We start from the raw sequence: 17,993 nt of genomic DNA, 5'->3' as shown, positions 1-17,993 counted from the left end.
AATGTGTTCATTAAAAAAAGGAAACATAAAATGCTATGTAAACTTTTATGAAGTATAGAAATGTAAAGTATTATGGCATTTATCCCTTTTATTTCATTAAGGAATTCAAATTCATGAACTAAATAAATACTAACATTGACTATTTTTTACATGGCCATCAGGTCCATAGGCCCCAGAGTCTTATTACAAAGCCCAGCTCATACCTGAAAGAACATACTAATTCCCGTTTTACCTACTAATCTTTTTCTAAAAACTCTGATAAAAAGATACTTCTTTTATTTGAGAGACATCTAAAAACCTTCATGGTAGCATGAGAACACACTTGTACCAAGCTTGTTTCAGGCTTCTCTGAAAGTAAACATTCTCTGGTACTTTCTCTTACTGTTTCAGTTTGTCTGTCCCTGTCTAATAAAATATTATGTCTAAAAGTATGGTGACTTTGGCAGTACCTAGTTCAAGGCATGCCTTGGGAGGAAGCTTGAAGCTTTTTCCTGATATCTAACTAAGGCATTTTTTTCTGATTAACTATTGAAGTGGTAGGGAAGGTAGCCAGGATATAGTCCAACATCTTGGCTTTGAATTTTTTTTTTCCTAGGTTTTTTTTTTTTTTGGTATCGTTAATGTACAATTACTTGAACAACATTATGGTTACTAGACTCCCCCTATTACCAAGTGCCCCCCACATACCCCATTACAATCACTGTCCATCAACGTAGTAAGATGCTATAGAATTATTACTTGTCTTCTCTGTATATACTGCCTTTCCCATGTCCCCCACCCCGCTACGTTATGTGTGCTAATCATAATGCCTCTTTTTCCCCCTTATCCCTCCCTTCCCACCCATCCTCCCCAGTCCCTTTCCCTTTGGTAACTGCTAGTCCATTCGTGGGTTCTGTGATTCTGCTGCTGTTTTGTTCCTTCAGTTTTGCTTTGTTCTTATACTCCACATATGAGTGAAATCATTTGGTACTTGTCTTGCTCTGCCTGGCTTATTTCACTGAGCATAATACCCTCTAGCTCCATCCATGTTGTTGTAAACGGTAGGATTTGTTTTCTTCTTACGGCTGAATAATATTCCATTGTGTATATGTACCACATCTTCTTTATCCATTCCTCTACTGATGGACACTTAGGTTGCTTCCATTTCTTGGCTATTGTAAATAGTGCTGCAATAAACATAGGGGTGCATATATCTTTTTCAAACTGGGCTCCTGCATTCTTAGGGTAAATTCCTAGAAGTGGAATTCCTGGGTCAAATGGTATTTCTATTTTGAGTTTTTTGAGGAACCTCCATACTGCTTTCCACAATGGTTGGACTAATTTATATTCCCACCAGCAGTGTAGGAGGGTTCCCCTTTCTCCACATCCCTGCCAACATTTGTTGTTGTTTGTCTTTTGGATGTTGGCTATCCTAACTGGTGTGAGGTGATATCTCATTGTGATTTTAATTTGCATTTATCTGATGTGGAGCATCTTTTCATGTGTCTGTTGGCCATCTGAATTTCTTCTTTGGAGAAGTGTCTGTTCAGCTCCTCTGCCCATTTTTTTAATTGGCCTATTTGCTTTTTATATAGTTTGGATGGCAACCCCTTATCAGATATGTCATTTATGAATATATTCTCCCATACTGTAGGATGTCTTTTTGTTCTACTGTTAGCTTTGAATTTATAAACAAGTGGTGCAAATAAATGAACTTCATTTCAGATGCAGACTGACAAGGAACTAGCTATGAAAAAGCCAGTAGCTTTCTAGAACATTCTTCCACATTGATTTGTTGTCATACCCAGAATGCTGTGAAACATCTCCATTGTTTCCTGAACTCCAGGGTCTAGGAACTACAGCTGATTGTCTCCTTTAGCCTTTTTCACCCAAGTAATATTTAATAGTTTCCTTTCAATTAAATTTAAATTTGTATTTTTCTTTAGTTGTACAATTTACAATGTATCAGAATATTATAATAGTTCACTTTTTAGAATCTTAGAAGTTTTTTAGTAGCATTTGCTCATAATTCTACAGCTGCAACACAATGGCCATTGTGAAATTTTTAACCTTTTTATAAAAAGGTATTTTTACAGAGTATAGTAATCGATTATATTCAGTATTATAACTTGAATTTTTTCAGTTAACATTAAATTCTAAAAGGTTTTCCTAATTACAATGTAGTCTTGATAATGTAGTAGCAAAATTATTTCCCATCAAGTGATCAACTCTAAACCATTTTCTATTGTAAAACATGTCCATAGCTTCTAATTCTGTAGTACTCACTGACGTTCATTATATTGGAATACATTCATTCATAGAACCATCAAATATTTAAAAGCAAAAAGGGGTATTAGGTAGAAAAAATGGAACAAAGCTGTGGAGATATCTCAAAAAAGTTTACTTAGACATATCTGAAAAAGTTACTCTGGCAGTGGCTTGGAAGAAAATCACTTTTAATATTTTATTTACATATTTAATTACATATATATACTAATATATTTGTGTTTGTAGGTAAGGATTTGAAAGGTGAATGAAGTCCTTTTGAAATAGGAGTTGGACCTATCCATGAATAAAGCCTGAGCCCTGAGCACAATGCACACTTGGTAGAGGGTTTAGCATCTTCCTCCCACCCGGCCAGGAGAACAGCAAGAAAGCTTTTTCCTCAGACTCTAGGTGGGGAAACAGCCTGGAGACAGAATACCTGTTTCTGGAACTGGTTCTCCATCTTGATTATGTGTGTATCTTGGCCATGTCACTTTTTCTCTAGGCTATTTCCATCTTATATAAAAATAGAGGCAGCTCAGAAAATGTCTAAGATACTTGCCAACATTCTCTAATTCTCTGATTTGTAAACATCTTATCTGTTCAACACTGCTCTGAATGGTCTGGAATTATGGGAAATTAATATGACTTACCCGGTGGAGGAAATTTAATTCTGATGGAGGCAGAAATTTCCCAGAACAGATGGATAGAAGGCCCAATGCAACTTACTTTAAATGCTTTTATGTCTTTCCTGGCATTTCATGTTCATTATTAAGACAGTGTATTTTTCTGAATTGAAAATCTTATTATGTTTAGAGGTGCTTTCAGTTCATTGAAAACCCAAGTGGTGTGTGGCTGTGACTCCTTTTCTGCTGGTTTCATTTTATCCTGAGAAGCCAATCTTTGGCCATCTATGAACATGTCATTTGCATTTATAATAATAGTGAGGACGAGGGAGTTGAAGCAGACATTTTGGTAGCAAAGAAAGTCTTAAAAGCTTGAGTTGTAATTCATTGACCACCCATTGTATAGAAAGAAAATACTGTAGCCCAAGTTTCCAGTTCAGTCCTCGTTTCCAAAGGAAACTTCTCTCAATATGTGAACATATGCAGGTCTGTGTTTTTTAACCCCTTTATTAAGATCCGTGTCCCTCCTGATTAACCTCAGAGTCAATCGTTTGTTCTTTCTCCTTCACTCTCAGGTGTACACATGCATACACCAGAGATGCTGCTAGCCAGGTGGAAAACCTTGATTGAAGGGTAAGAATACTACATTCATTCATTTCAGGACCACTTAGTTAATAGTTTCAGATCAGCTTCCTACTAACTCTGTGGACTTGGGTAATTCATCAAACTTCTTTTTTCTCTTCTGTAAAATAGGGGCTTTGGGCAGAGAATCTCCAAGATCCGCAAAATTATACTTTCAGAAGAAAAAGGCCTGAAACATAAATAAATGCAGGCCTGGCCCCAGGCATGTTGGTAAACAAGACATGCTGTTTGCTTCTGGAATTCCCTCCTTCCTTTCTACACACATAGTCCCTTCACTTTCCCTCCTACTCTCCCCAGCATCTGGAGTCCACCAGACTTCTGCCGTCTCCTGCTGGCTGGCTGGCCCCTTTCAGCAGGAGGTCTGCAATTTTATGCTATTCCTCAGCCATCTCCCCCACTTGACATAGTCACATGCTAGCCATCCTTGAACATTCAAGGATGCCTTCTCTGTAAAGCTATATCAGTTCCCTCACCTGGTATTACTCTCTCCTATCTACTAACTTCCATAGTACTTAGCTCATTTTAAAATTCAGTGGTTTTATTCCTTCTTTGTTGATTCAAATAATGTTTCTTCTACTGGATTATAGTCTCTCTGAGGGCAGAATTTATACCCTAGTTCCTAGTATATCTATTGAATGAATGAATGAACAAATCAGGGAGGGAGTGAATGAGTGAATTAGTGAATGAATGAACTGTATCCCCATTTGGTACTATGATGTACAGTAGGAGACCCTCAGTGTTGTTAAATGAACAGTTCTGCTTTTCCCATCATTCCCTTAGGCCCTTTCTAGATAATTAGCTTCTTAATTTCTGGTTAATTAATGAAGAGTTTATTAATAGCTGATAACTTGATATGTTGCTGCCCAGAAAGGAATTTGTGTTTTAATAGCAGATTCAATGCATGACTCATTAGTGATGTGCATTTCACATGATGGACAAGAAGAGGTTGATGAGATGTGTGGGAGCATGTAGCAGGGGCAGGAGGTGGCTCCATCTACCATGCAGGTGCCGTCTCTCAGCCTCCATAAAAAGCTGGTCTGATTACATATATGAACTCTTTATTTATTATGCAAAACAAGAATTCTGCATAGAACACTTAACTGTGGCAAAGTTGACAGTCAGCTGCTATTCTAATCTCTTACAAATTTTCTTTCCATTCAATGTCAGGGTTTTTACCTTGGCCATCTTGGCACAAATCTGTAAGGTACACTGAAGAAAGAAGACTGTCTGAAGTTATCCCAAACAATAAAGATATGGCCATCTTCTCTTCCACACTGCCTTCCTGGAGCACATGAAGTAGTGCTCACTTATATTCACTCTTGAGGATGCAGCGGGCGGCATTTTTCAATGCAATAGGAAGATGAGGGAGACTCTTAGGGTGTCTCCACTGCTGAATAGCACAGTCTGGATTATATCTGCACAGCTGGCTTCACACACATACACAATGATGATGGCTCTGCATCACCCACCACCATACACTATGCCTTTCCTAGAATGTATGTCAAAACTGATGATACACAGTAAAGAGCAATGCAGATTCAGAGGGCCTCTTGTTACTGTTTGTTCTCTTGTTTAGTTCAGTCACTGTGAAGCATTCTGTGGATTATATTTCTTAGATCCTAGAAGACCCAGTATATCTAAATAATTTGGTGTAATGCCCAGCAGAATACTGTGAGTGAACTGGCACTGAGTAATGAGTAGTGATAAGACGCTGGAGGTTTACAAATATGACAACCAAGACACCAGGGCAAAATTCAATTTAACTTGAGCAGTTGACTTCAGGAGGAAATGTCTGGGTGTCGCAGTGGAGAAGATGACAGTTGCCTGTGTTTGTTCTGCCGGCATCTTCCCCCCTTTTCCCGCCTCCTACATGTTAAAACATTGTTCTATTAACTGGAGGATGGGGGTACTAAAACTTGGTTAGATTGACTGTTCCAAACAATGTTGTTGAAATTACGTAGAGGCCATGACAGTGGGTCATTGTGGGAGCAAGATACAGCATTTGATCTGTCTCCAGAATACACTGTGTTTAGAAAAACAGTCATTCAAGGTTAATAGCTCTGCATCGGTGGTGTTTGCTATTTAAAAAATCAATTGAAACTTCTTTTATTCAAAGAAAATCCTTAACAATGTTCTGGGGTGGTTAATGCATTCCAAATACACTTGAGATTTAAGGAGTAGACACAAAGTAAAAAAAGTAGATTGTTCTTGATTTATATTTTTGATGGTGAACATATAACCATTTTATTTATGAGTCTATTTTTTTAAGTTGTATTCAATTTATTTAAACTAAAAAAAAGTCTACCCATTTCTTCCTCTATCCCTGCCTCTTGCAAACACCAATTTGTTCTCTGTATTTATGAGCTTTTTTTTTTTTATTCTACGTATAAGAGATCATATGGTGTTTGTCTTTCTCTCTCTGACTTACCTCACTTAGCATAAAGCCCTTGAGCTCTATCCATGTTGTTGCAAATGGCAAGATTTCCTTATATAGCTAAATAATATTACCTTGAACATACATACCACAATTTCTTTATTCATCCATCAGTGGACACTTAGGTTGTTTCCCTGTCTTGGGTAATAATATCTAAATAGTAGTTTCCCTGTCAGTGGTAAATAAAGCTGCAGTGAAGATGGGGGTACAAGTGTCTTTTCTGCAGTGAACATGGGGGTGCATGTTAGTGTTTTAATTTTCTTCTGATAAATACTCCAAAGTAGAATTGCTAGATCACCTGGTAGTTCTATTTCTAACCTCCAAACTGTTTTCCATAGTGGTTGTGCTAGTTTATATTCTCACCAGTAGTGCATAAGCGTTCCTTTTCTTCACATCCTCACCAACACGTTATTTCTTGTCTTGATAATAGCCATTCTGGCATGTGTCAGGTGATACCTCAGTGTGGTTTTGATTTGCATTTCCTTGATGTTTAATCTTGTTGAGCATCTTTTTATATACCTGTTGGCTATCTGTGTATTTTCTTTGGTAAAATGTCTATTCAGATAATCTACCCATTTAAAAATTTTTTGTTGTTTTTGTTTGCTATTGAATTACATAAATTCTTTAGGTATTTTGGATAATAATTCCTTATCAGCTATATGATTTGCAAGTATTTTTCCCATTCAGTAGGTTGTCTTTTTATTTTGTTGATGATACCCTTGTTGTACTGAAACTTTGTAGTTTGATGTAGTCCCACTTGTTTATTTTTGCTTTTCTTGCTATTGTTTTGTATACAAAAAAAATTCTAAGACCCATCTAGAAGCTTACACCTATGTTTTCTTCTACAAATTCTGTGTTTCAAGTATACATTCAAGTCTTTAATCATTTTTGTGTATGGTGTGAGACAGTGGTTCAGTTTCATTCTTATGCATGTGGCTGTCCAATTTTCCCAACACCATTTATTGAAGAGACTCTCCTTTCCAAATGTATTTTATTGGTTCCTTTGTTATAAATTAATTAACTGTATATGCATAGGTTTATTTCTGGACTATTCTGTTCCACTGATGAGTGTATCTGTTTTTGTGCCCATACCTACTACTTTAATTACTATAGCTTTGTGATAAAGTTTGAAATCATAATGTGATGGCTCCAGCTTTGTTGTTTCTCAAGACTGGGGTCTTTTGTGGTTCCATCCAAATTAGGATTGTTTATTCTATTTCTTTGAAAAATGTCATTGGAATTTTGATAGGGTTTGCACTGAATCTGTATATTCATTGTATATACATTCATATATACTGTATGTATATTAGTTTGGGTATATGCATTGGATCTGTATATACACTTTGGGTAGTATGGACATTTTAGCAATATTCTTCCAATTCATGAGCACAGAATATCTTTCCATTTATTTGTGTCATCTTCAATTTCTTTCATTAATATCTTGTAGTTTTCAATATACATGTCTTTTACCTGCTTGGTTAAATTTATTCCTAGATACTTTATTCTTTTTGATGTAATTGTAAATGGGATTGCTTTCTCAATTTCTTTCTGATAGCTTATTATTAGTAAAAGAAATACAACAGATTTTTGTATACTGATTTTGTATTTTGCAGCTTTACTGAATTCTAACAGTGTTTTGATGGAGTTTTTAGAATTTTCTATATGTAATATGTCATCTGCAAATAGTGACCATTTTGCTTTTTCCTTTCCAATTTTGATGCCTTTTATATCTTTTCTTTCTTTTTGCCTAATTGTTCTGGCTACAACTTTCAAGGGCTTTATACTATGTCAAATAGAAGTGGTGAGAATGCATATCTTTGTCTTGTTCCTGATATTAGGTGAAAAGCTTTCCACTTTTCACCGTTATGTATGATGTTAGCTGTGGGCTTGTCATATATGATCTTTATTATGTTGAGGTATCTTCCCTTCTGTACTCTTTGTTGAGAATAGATCTTCACTTATATACCCTCTTTTTTTGTCATGAATGGATTTTGTATTTTTTCAAATGCTTTTTCTGTATATATTGAGATAATCATATGATTTTTATCCTTCATTTTGTTAATGTGGTGTGTCTCATTGATGAGTTGTAGATATTGAACCATCCTTACATCCCTGGAATAAAATTCTCTTAGTTATGGTACATGATCCTTTTAATCCTTGAATTTGGTTTGCTAACATTTTGTTGAGGATTTTTGCATCCATGTTCATCAGGGATATTGGCCTATAATTACCTTTTTTGTGGCATCTTCACCTGATTTTGGTATCAGGGTAATTCTGACATCATAAAATTTTTTTGGAAGAGTTCCTCCCTCTTTTATTTTTTAGAAGCATTTGAGAGAATTGGTATTAATTATTCCTTGAATATGTGGTAGAATTCACCAATGAAGCCATCTGGCCTTTTGTTTATTGAGAAGTTTTTGATTACTGATTCAGTCCCGTTGCTAGTAATTGTTCTGTTCAGATTTTCTATTTCATTATGATTCAGTCTTGGTAGGTGTATGTTTCTAGAAATTTAAACATTTTTTTCTAGGTTGTCCAATTTGTTGCCACATAATTATTCATGGTAATATCTTATGATTTTTGTATTTCTGTGACAACAGTTGTAATATTCCCTTTTTCATTTCTGATTTTTAGTCCACTCTCTTTTTATCTTGGTGACTCTAGCTAAAGGTTTGTCAATTTTGTCTGTCTTTTGAAAGAGCCAGCTCTTAGTTTCATTGGTCTTCTCTATTGTCTTTTTAGTTTGTATTTCACTTATTTCCACTCTAATCTTTGTTATTTCCTTTCTTCTGCTAACTTTGGACTTCGTTTGTATTTTTTTCTAGTTTCTTGAGGTGTAAAATTATGTTGTTTATTTGATACTTTTCTGTTTCTCAAGGTAGACATTTATACTATGAACTTCCCTCATAGAACTGCTTTTGCTGCATCCCATAAACATAGGTTTAATACATTTCCATTTTTGTTTGTCCCAAGGTACTTTTTAACTTCTCTTTTCATTTCTTCTTTGACCCATTGGTTATTTGATAGCATGTTGTTTAATCTCCACATATTTGTGAATTTTCCAGTTTTCTTCATGTAATTAATTTCTAATTTCATGCCATTGTGGTCAGAAAAGATGATATGATTTCAGTCCTCTTAAATTTATTAAGATTTGTTTTCTGGTTTAATATATGATCAATCTTTGAAAATATTTCATGTGCACTTGAGAAGAATGTCTATTTTGTTGCTTTTGGATGGAATGTTCTGTAAATATCTGTTAAATCCAGCTGGTCTAACATCATTTAAGGCCAGTGTTTCCTTATTGGTTTTCTGTCTAGATGATCTATATACTGATGTAGGTGAATTATTAAAGTCCCCTACTATTACTGTATTTTTGTCTATTTCTTCCTTTAAATATGTTACTATTTGCTTTATATATGTAGGTGCTCCTGTGTTGGGTGCATATAAATATTTACAAATGTTATATCCTCTTGTTGCATTAAACCCTTTTGTCATTCTGTAATGTTCCTCTTTGTCTCTTATTATAGTATTTGTTTTAAAGTCTGTTTTGTCTGATATAAGTGTAGCTAACCCAGCTTTCTTTTGGTTTCCATTTGCAAAGAATATGTTTTTTCCATCCCCTCATTTTCAGTCAGTGTGTATCTTTATGTCTAAAATGTCTCTTTCAGGCAGCATATAGATGGTTCCTGTTTTTTTTTAATTCATTCAGATAGTCTGTATCTTTTGATTGGAGGATTTAGTGCATTTACATTTAAAGTAATTATTTGTAGTTATGTGCTTATTGCCATTTTGTTAATTGTTTTCTAGCTCTTCTTGTAGTTCTTCTTGGTCCCTTTTTTTCTTCTCTTGCTCTCTTCCTTTGTGGTTTGATGACTTTCTTTAATAATATGCTTATGTTCCTTTCTTTCTCTTTATCTGTTGTGTATTTACTATAGGTTTTTTCTTTGTGGTCATTTTTTCATGTCTTACATTATTCCTGTGGTGAATCCAGAATTAATTTATAGTGGTTCTATGCTGTAAGTTCAGGCACAAAGGAGTTGTTTATGAAAACCCAATATAGACACTTTTACCAAGCTAATGAGGTGATTTCCCATTGCAAACTCTGCATGTTTGTAATCCCTCAATCTATATAATTTTTTAAGGAGATAGAAAAATAACAGTGGTGCTTGAAAGGATAAAATTGAAAAACATTTTATACTTAATAAAATCTCTTTCCACGTATTAAATGGCATGATATCTTCATCATAAGAGTTAAATAGCTAATTATATGAAACCACTTTGTTAAGTATAAACTTGCTTATGAATTTATTCTTATTATAATATAGAAATATCCTTTCAGCTCCAGTTTTTGTCACTTTATCTAGTAATCACATATACATCTAGGTAACACTGAAAAGGTTGCTTGACAATGATCTGTTATATTGTTTTATTAAATCTAATATATTTGCTGTTACCTATTGTATTGTCTTACTATCTGAATGCTAGACTCCTATGTAGAATTCTTTGTAGTTTGTCGTCATTTAGTACCCATAGAGATAAAGTACTAGAGACAAAGATGAAAGTACTATTACTTTTTAGGACTAGATCTATTAGTAAAGCTCATCATATTAGTAAGCCTCATCATATCCACTACTATATATGGGTGCTGCAGTGTTCTCATCCATGACTTTATAAAGAATTGTCAGTGGTTTGCCAAATGGAGGAATATTTGCTTTAGGTTTCTTGCCTCAGCTGTCTGGTTTCAGTTTGATTTAATCTGAGAAAATCCAAGTAAATCAAGGACAGAGAAGGGCTGCTGTGGAAATGGGTTGAAAAAAATGAGAATTCTTCAACTTGGATAAATACTTACCAGTAGGATCCATGATCTAAATCAATAAAATGGTGTAGAGTTAGTATTTTTCCAGTAACTTCAAAAGAGTACTCTAAAACTTTCAGCATTAAGACCCAGACTCCATAATCCATTCCATCAAATCTGCAACCTGGAGGTAATTTTTTTCTAATACATTTCTGAATATAGGAGTAATACATTAATTATAGAAAGTAGAGTTGAGCACAGCAAAGAAAAACCTTTAACTCCATAAATGCACACCATCAAGATCATTGTTGTTAATCACAACCGTAATCACCATAAGTAGCCTTTTTGGCTTTGTTTTATGTTTGTGTCCATCTAGATAGCTATACCTGGCTTTCAAAACTGAAATCATAGTTTTTAAAACCTAAATGAGGAACATTTAAATGATCTGCCCCAATGAACCATATGATGAACCATAGTTTATCTGGCCTGTTTTTCGACATTCTCAGCTGTCTCCCAGTTTTTGCTCTTATGTATAATGGAGGGATGTAAAGAGCCTTGTAAGTAAAACTGTGTGTGAAATTTTGTGATCATTATGGGCAATGAATAAAAATGGAATAGCTGAATCAAAGGTACCTGTAGTTTTAAGGATTTTCTAAACATACTGCCAATTTGTACTCCAGGAAGGTGTAGTGAGAGCTCCCATTTTCATACCACTTCTCCATTGTCCTACCAGCTGATCAAGTACTGCTTACTTTAGGTACCGACTGCAAAGTACATTTCCCTCACTATCTAAGCTTTAATTAAAGCCTCATCATTTCTTTACTAGTTTACTCCAGCTGCTAGTCTTGACTGTCACTAAAGCATTTTCCACATTCCAACATGATCTTGGTCGAATAGGAATCTCGTCACATCACTGGCTCCTCTATACTCATCATGCAAACCCCACATCCTCTAGCCTGGATGCAGAGTTTGTGGGGGATTTGTAGTCCCAATCTCTCCAGCTTCATCTGTAGATATGTGCCCAACTTACAGTCTTATCTTCAGTTGTCTTAAATTATGGTAGATGCCTTCTGATTTCAGGCATGATTTTTTAAATAACAAATATTGATTAAAATAGGGAGATATAAAAATGCATTTAAAATTTTTATTTTAACTTAAAACATATAACTGAACATATATTAACCAATCATTCCATGTACAGCCAAGGCCTTTTCTTTTAATGTGGTTGCACTCGTTGAGTCCCTCATCATTTTTTCTGTGTAACCACACCCATATGTCACTTATGAGTTCCAGTTGGGGTTTCTTTCAAGTAGAGTAAATACAAGAGCAGACTCTTTTAGGTTGTTATGACTATCTCATTCACATGTTATTTGATAGTAATTTTTTTGGTAGGTAGTCTTCTGAGTCTTTCTAAAAGAGTCAACCTACTTTTCATGAAAACAACAACTCTTTTGGTTCACACTCCTATTTCATTTGCTTACATAACACACGCACACACACATATATATAAAATATATAATTTTACTAAATTACGTGTCTATAATACCAAACACAAGTGGCATACACAGGTTGGGAACCAACAGAAGTGACTCTTGGCAAGCATATCCCTCCACTTGGGGAAGCATTATGTGCCCCAGCCTACTGGAGAGAAGCCATCAGGCGGAGAGTATTTGGCTTGGCACAGTTGCCAGTAAGTATGTCACTCAGAGAGAATGGAGCTTATCTGTCAATTTAGGTGTTGATTCAGTAAAGGTCAGTGAAAGGACTTTCTCCCTTGACAGTTCTCACTATATTTATAGTCTCCTGAATAAGTCATGGTCTCTCCATTCCATCTTCTGCCTTTTGTTTGCTTTCAGACCCTTGCAAACTGAACTCTGGTAGCATGGCTTCCTCCAGAAAGTTTTCTCTTTCATAGCCTCCCCACTTCCAGCTAGTTGCTCTTATATACTTACCACCACATGCTTTTCTCTCCTAATTCATATTATAGTTGATTTGGTTAAAGTGTCCCTGTTTTGGACTGTGAGCCCAGTGAGACCAGAGGGCATGTTATTTATCTCTGACTCCCTAGCATCTAACATATTCTTGGCTTTTAGAAAGATTTGAATAAATGAACTTGAATTTGCTATTTCAGCAAGTGGTACAGCTGAAAAGACAAATATTGCACATCCTCATATTAAGACACATTTAATGTTTCTGAAATTTGAGTAGGACTTAGATAACTGTGCTTGTTTTCTCAATAGCTGCTAATAAATTGATGGTGTATCTTAAAAATCAAAGAAATGAGAGTGGGTTAAGAAAGGCTAGATCTCTTCAAGGACAGCTAAACCTTAATGGGCATGGCCATTGAGTGTAACGGTGCTCTTCCATGAACACCCCTCCGTGCTGCTGTCAGAATCCCTCTTCTGGGCCTGAATAAGCAGTGCACCATTTCTTTTTGACTTCTAAGTCCTAATGGTACTCAGGTTAGGGAGGTTGTGTAGCCTCATGGATAAGAATGTGAAGACTGGAGTCAGAGTGCCTGGGCTCAGCTCTGTCCTACCTCTTACTCTGTGTCCTCAGACAAGTCAGGTCCTTCCTTTTCTCAACTATAAAATGGAGAACTTTCAAGTGATTCATAAAACCACTTAGAGTGGTTTGGCATGTAGTATGCCCTCAATATGTTTGTTATTGCTGTTATTTTGATACCAAAGAATTCATAAAACTGATCCTATAAATAGTATAATCACAGAAGGATATATAAAAATGCTTTTATAAATAGTATTGTCCCTCCTACACACTCACTGTAAGGGATTCAAAGATGGAGTACTAGGTGGGTAGATATTTGAACCTTGCATCAACCATTTACCAGGTGTAATATTCTGGGCTATTTTCTTAACATTTTTTTATTTACCTGTAAAATGGAAATAATGACAATGCAAGACTCAGAAGGTTATTATGGATATTAAATTATAGGATGAATGTGAAGTATAGCTCCTAGAAGATAATAACTGCTCGATAAATGTTAACTATTTCTGGCAGTTAAAATTTACATTCACAAACTTGGTATGGGAAACGGTTATTTGTCTATAACTGAATTTTTCTAACTTACTGAGCCTCCATTTTCTCTGTTGGAAGAAAACAAAATCTTGCCAATTTGTCATAATTTCAGGGACTTCCAGACTTTTTTCCTTGTTCTCTTGTCTGAGCAGATACTCAGCTGACTTAGGATTCTTTCCTCCTGCCTTTTACTTTCCTTCTCCCTTAGGGTGAGTTTCTGGGGACTAGGTGTTATTCTGATGTCCATGACACATCCATTTAGATGTAGAGTTCCTGGTGGGTTTTGGCTTTGCTGAATGCACACCTGGAAGTTTTCATTCTGCTTCTGCCTCCTGATATTCCGATCCTGCAGATCCCTCTGGTTCCCTGGAGCCTGGTCCATCTACTTCATCTCTGATACTTCTGGGAGAAATTCCCTGGTGCCTCACTGGAGTCCAGAGCCTGTAAGGTGGCCCCCATCCATTTCCACGCTCACCCTATGCTGCCAATGCTGTTCCATCCCTCAGGATGTGCAGAACTTCTCTCAGAGCCTCTGAACTTCCCTGGGGTTTCTGTTGATTCATCCCCCATTCATCTGGACTTGGCTCAGAGTGAAGATGGTCAGAGGAGGGCTCTGTTTCCTTCTCAGAAACCCACAACATCATTTAACTCTTACTCTTTGCATTAGTTTTCTGTTGCTGTTTGCCAAAGCAAATCACTAGATAATTAGCAGCTCAAATAACACACATTATCTCAGTCTGTAAGTCAGAAGTCTGGGTTGAGTAAGCTGACTTCTCAGACTCAGGTTTCACAAGCCCAAAAATCAATGTCCATTTCAAGCTTACCAGGTTACTGACAGAATCCTGAGATCCCCATTTCTTGCTGGTTGTCAGCTGGAGTCATTCTCAGCTTCTGGAGGTCACATTCCATGGCTTATGGCTCCCTCCCTCCATCTTCAAAGCCACTAATGATGGGTTGAGTCCTCCTCATACTTTTAATCTCTCTGACCTCCCCTTTTGTCCCATCTTTCCTGCCTCCCCTTTTCCGTACATATCTCTGACTCTTCTGCTTTGTAGGGCTCAGGGGATTTTATTAGGCCCACCCAGATAATAGCCCTCTCTTAAAGTCAGCTGATGAGTAACCTTAATTCCATCTGCAAAGACCTCCACAGCAGTACCTAGATTAGTGGCTGATTGAATAGCCAGGGAATGGGAAACTGGGAGGAGAGCACCTCTTTACAATTCTGCCTATAATAGTCTTATTCCAAACCTCCCTTGACTTACTTTCCCATGCAAGTGGTGGGATAAACTGGCTAAGCATGGATCCTTAAAAACCATCGACTTCTCCTAGGACCTCAGCTTTTGATACCCAAGAAATGTTCAAAAGTGCCAAACTGTTTCCTTTACCATAGGGCCTCAAGATGCCCTGGACACCTAGAACTAAAATCCACCTTTCCCACACAGTTAGATCATATGTATCCCATGGACAATGTGTACAGAAAGTCCTCCCTGTCTCTGGTTGGTGGTTAATGACCTTCTAAAAGCATGTCAGCTCAGTTAATCAAGTATTTATTGACTATTCTGTGGACAATATCATGACCTAGTAGGAGTGAATTTCATTAAGTAAATACTTATACTAAATGTGGAATGTGAGAAGACTGTGTGGGAATATACATAGGCTGTCAGAACCTTAGAGAAGGAGGCTGGGGCTTCCCATTGGGTGATGAAGCTTTAGGAAACAATAGCACACACGCAGGCCTGGAAGAGAGGTAGAAATTGAGGAATAATTTTATGTATTTGCAGTCTACAAAGCACTTTTCTATACTGGGTTTCACTCTGTACCCACAGTTAACTTTTGTAGCAGTAATAATAGTATTTGTGTTACAGATATGAGCTGAGGCTAAAAGACTTGCTCAGAATCAGATTCCAGTCTTTGAGGGAAACCCAGTTTTCCCTCCAAGTGGTGAGCTTTTTCCTGTACCACGTTAACATGAGCAGGAGGAGGGGCAAGCCGTGGGGATAGAACTGCGTAAGCAGAGGCAGTGAGGGGGCTGGCCTGGCATGGGGCTGGCAGGCATGTGTAGCAGCTAGCCTCCTATGATCCCTGCCTTCTGGGATTCACACCTATGCGTAGTTCCTCCCAAACTGGAGAGGGCTGGTCTGTGTAACCAATAGGGTATTATAGAAATGATGATGATTTGGAGGCTGGGTCAAAGCAGACACTGTAGCTTGCAGCTGGCTTTCCTGAGTTTCTCCCTCTGAGGGAAACCAGCTGCCATGTCCTAAGAGATGAGCAATCCCTTTGGAGAGGTCTATGCAGCAAGGCCATGTGAAAGCCATCTTGGCAGCAGATCTTCTAATCCCAGTCAAGACATCAGATGACTGCAGTTCTGGACAACTTCATGTCTGCAACTCCATGGGATGCCCGGAGCTACCATCATCCAGTTAAGCTTTTCTCAGATTCCTGGCCCACAGAAACTGTAAGATGCTTATTGTTGTTTTAAGTAACTAAGTTTTAGGTTAACTTGTTTTGTAGTATTAGGTAACTAGTACAGTATGGGTTTTAAAAGACTAATTCATCTTATTTAAATGTTGTTAAACAGATTGTAAAAAACTTGCCCTGTAGTCTAAGAACCTTATTTTTTATTCTGTAAGCAGGAGAGAGACATTGAAGGGTTTTGAATAGCAGAGTGCTAAGAAAAATAGACTACTGGAGAGTCTCTTACATATGGAGTATTTACAGATTAACTGAATTGCATGCCATTTGGGCCTGGAAAGCAGTCACTAAGGGATTAAATAACCTCCAAATATTTCTGTTTCTTTCTTTCTTTCCTTTTTTTTTTTTGAGTGAAAATCTTCAAATCTTTATCTGACTCCAAAATCATAGGATCATATTTTGATTTTTCTAATTAGTGGAGAGCTTCCTATTTTCTGCATTCCTACAAAGTTAGCATGAGCCCCTGAAAGACAAATGACTTATCCGAAGAGTGTGCTAGAGGCACATCTGTGGGTTACCACCATATGGAAGTATATGTAGTGTGACAGCATGTGATGATTAGACTCCACGCAGACATAGGGAAAAGTGTGTTGTAGGAAAACTCTCATCTGGAGCCTTTATTTTCTGACCTTCTGGCGGAGTCAAATTATGAGAGGGATTTAAGTGCCAGCAAAACTTTGACATCCACTCAGGGAAAGAGTGATTGCTTGTGATTCTCCATGGTACCTAGGAGGAATCAGGTGACACATCCTCTGTCTCTGAGACCTTTAGGGCTTGGAAGTTCTCCACCTAAATCCTATCAGTGAGCAGCCATGGCCTCGGAGCTACAACCTTCTCAGGAGAGTGATGTGGGTAGACTGAATGCTTCCTTAGGTGGTCCCCATATTTTGGGATTTCACTTGAATAGTGTAAGGGCAAATAGATCTCCTATGGAGACTTTATCTCTGAAGGTGACCTTTCTATATCATGGGTGCACTTGGCCATGCAGGTGACCTCAGGGGCATCATACCTGGTTGGCTCTGCTTTCAGCTCAAAGGCAGAATGACACAATATATTGAACAGGCTGGAGAGTCTGGAGATGAAAGTGCTAGTTTTCACTGTGCCATTGACAAGCTGTGTGATCTTGGGCAAATATTGGATTTCCCCCAGCTCTGGATTCCCTTGCCCATAAAATGAGAGAAGTTGGATTAGATGATTCCCAAGGTGCATTCTAATTACAACATTCTACGGTTTGTAATTGCTATGGAGTATATCCATCTAAATTGAGGTATCATGTATCTTTGGGGTGTTTAGAGTGATAAACTGACTCTATTCCTAAGGGGAATAGGACAAATATAACCAAAAATTGTTCCCCAGGAATTTTATGCACTGTTATGAGACACAAAGTATGTCCATTTGCTTAGTTTTCTGTGTTAATATGACTATTCCTTTGTAAGAATTATTTAATTTCTAAAACTCAAAGAGTCTGGTGGGAAAAGTTAGAAAGGCTGCCTGCCATTACATGCATTAATAATGCATCAGTAAGCAGGCAAGTCTGTGCCGTAGATATTCTTCAGTGTGTTTTATACTGTTTTTCATTGCAGTTTTAATCAATTATTATGATTAATAGCATCTTCTTAACACTGCAGGAGGTGCAGCAGTAATCAGACTGATCTTACTTTTGGGGCAACATTAGTATGTAATAAAAGGCTTGGCAGTTGCAGTTTGCAGCCATTATAGATCTTCTTTTCAGGATTGGTCA

At 37.0% G+C, this 17,993-nt stretch overlaps 1 protein-coding gene across 11 annotated transcripts in view; it reads left to right on the top strand.

Moving 5' to 3' along the window:
* TMEM108 (transmembrane protein 108) overlaps positions 1-17,993 on the top strand; it is a 362,370-nt gene that overhangs the window by 72,250 nt on the left and 272,127 nt on the right. For 3 of the 11 annotated variants that reach the window (XM_057497905.1, XM_057497915.1, XM_036883327.2), the window contains exon 3: positions 3,446-3,503. The exons of the other annotated variants lie outside the window; for them this stretch is intronic. The gene's annotated coding sequence lies outside the window, so the exon portion shown is untranslated. The remainder of the gene's footprint in view (positions 1-3,445; positions 3,504-17,993) is intronic. 11 annotated transcript variants of the gene reach the window in all.

Source organism: Manis pentadactyla, chromosome 1 (genome assembly GCF_030020395.1).
Source record: "Manis pentadactyla isolate mManPen7 chromosome 1, mManPen7.hap1, whole genome shotgun sequence".
NCBI classification, from domain to species: domain Eukaryota; kingdom Metazoa; phylum Chordata; class Mammalia; order Pholidota; family Manidae; genus Manis; species Manis pentadactyla.
The sequence above is the reverse complement of the archived record's forward strand: the minus strand, read 5'-3'. Positions and strand labels throughout refer to the sequence as shown.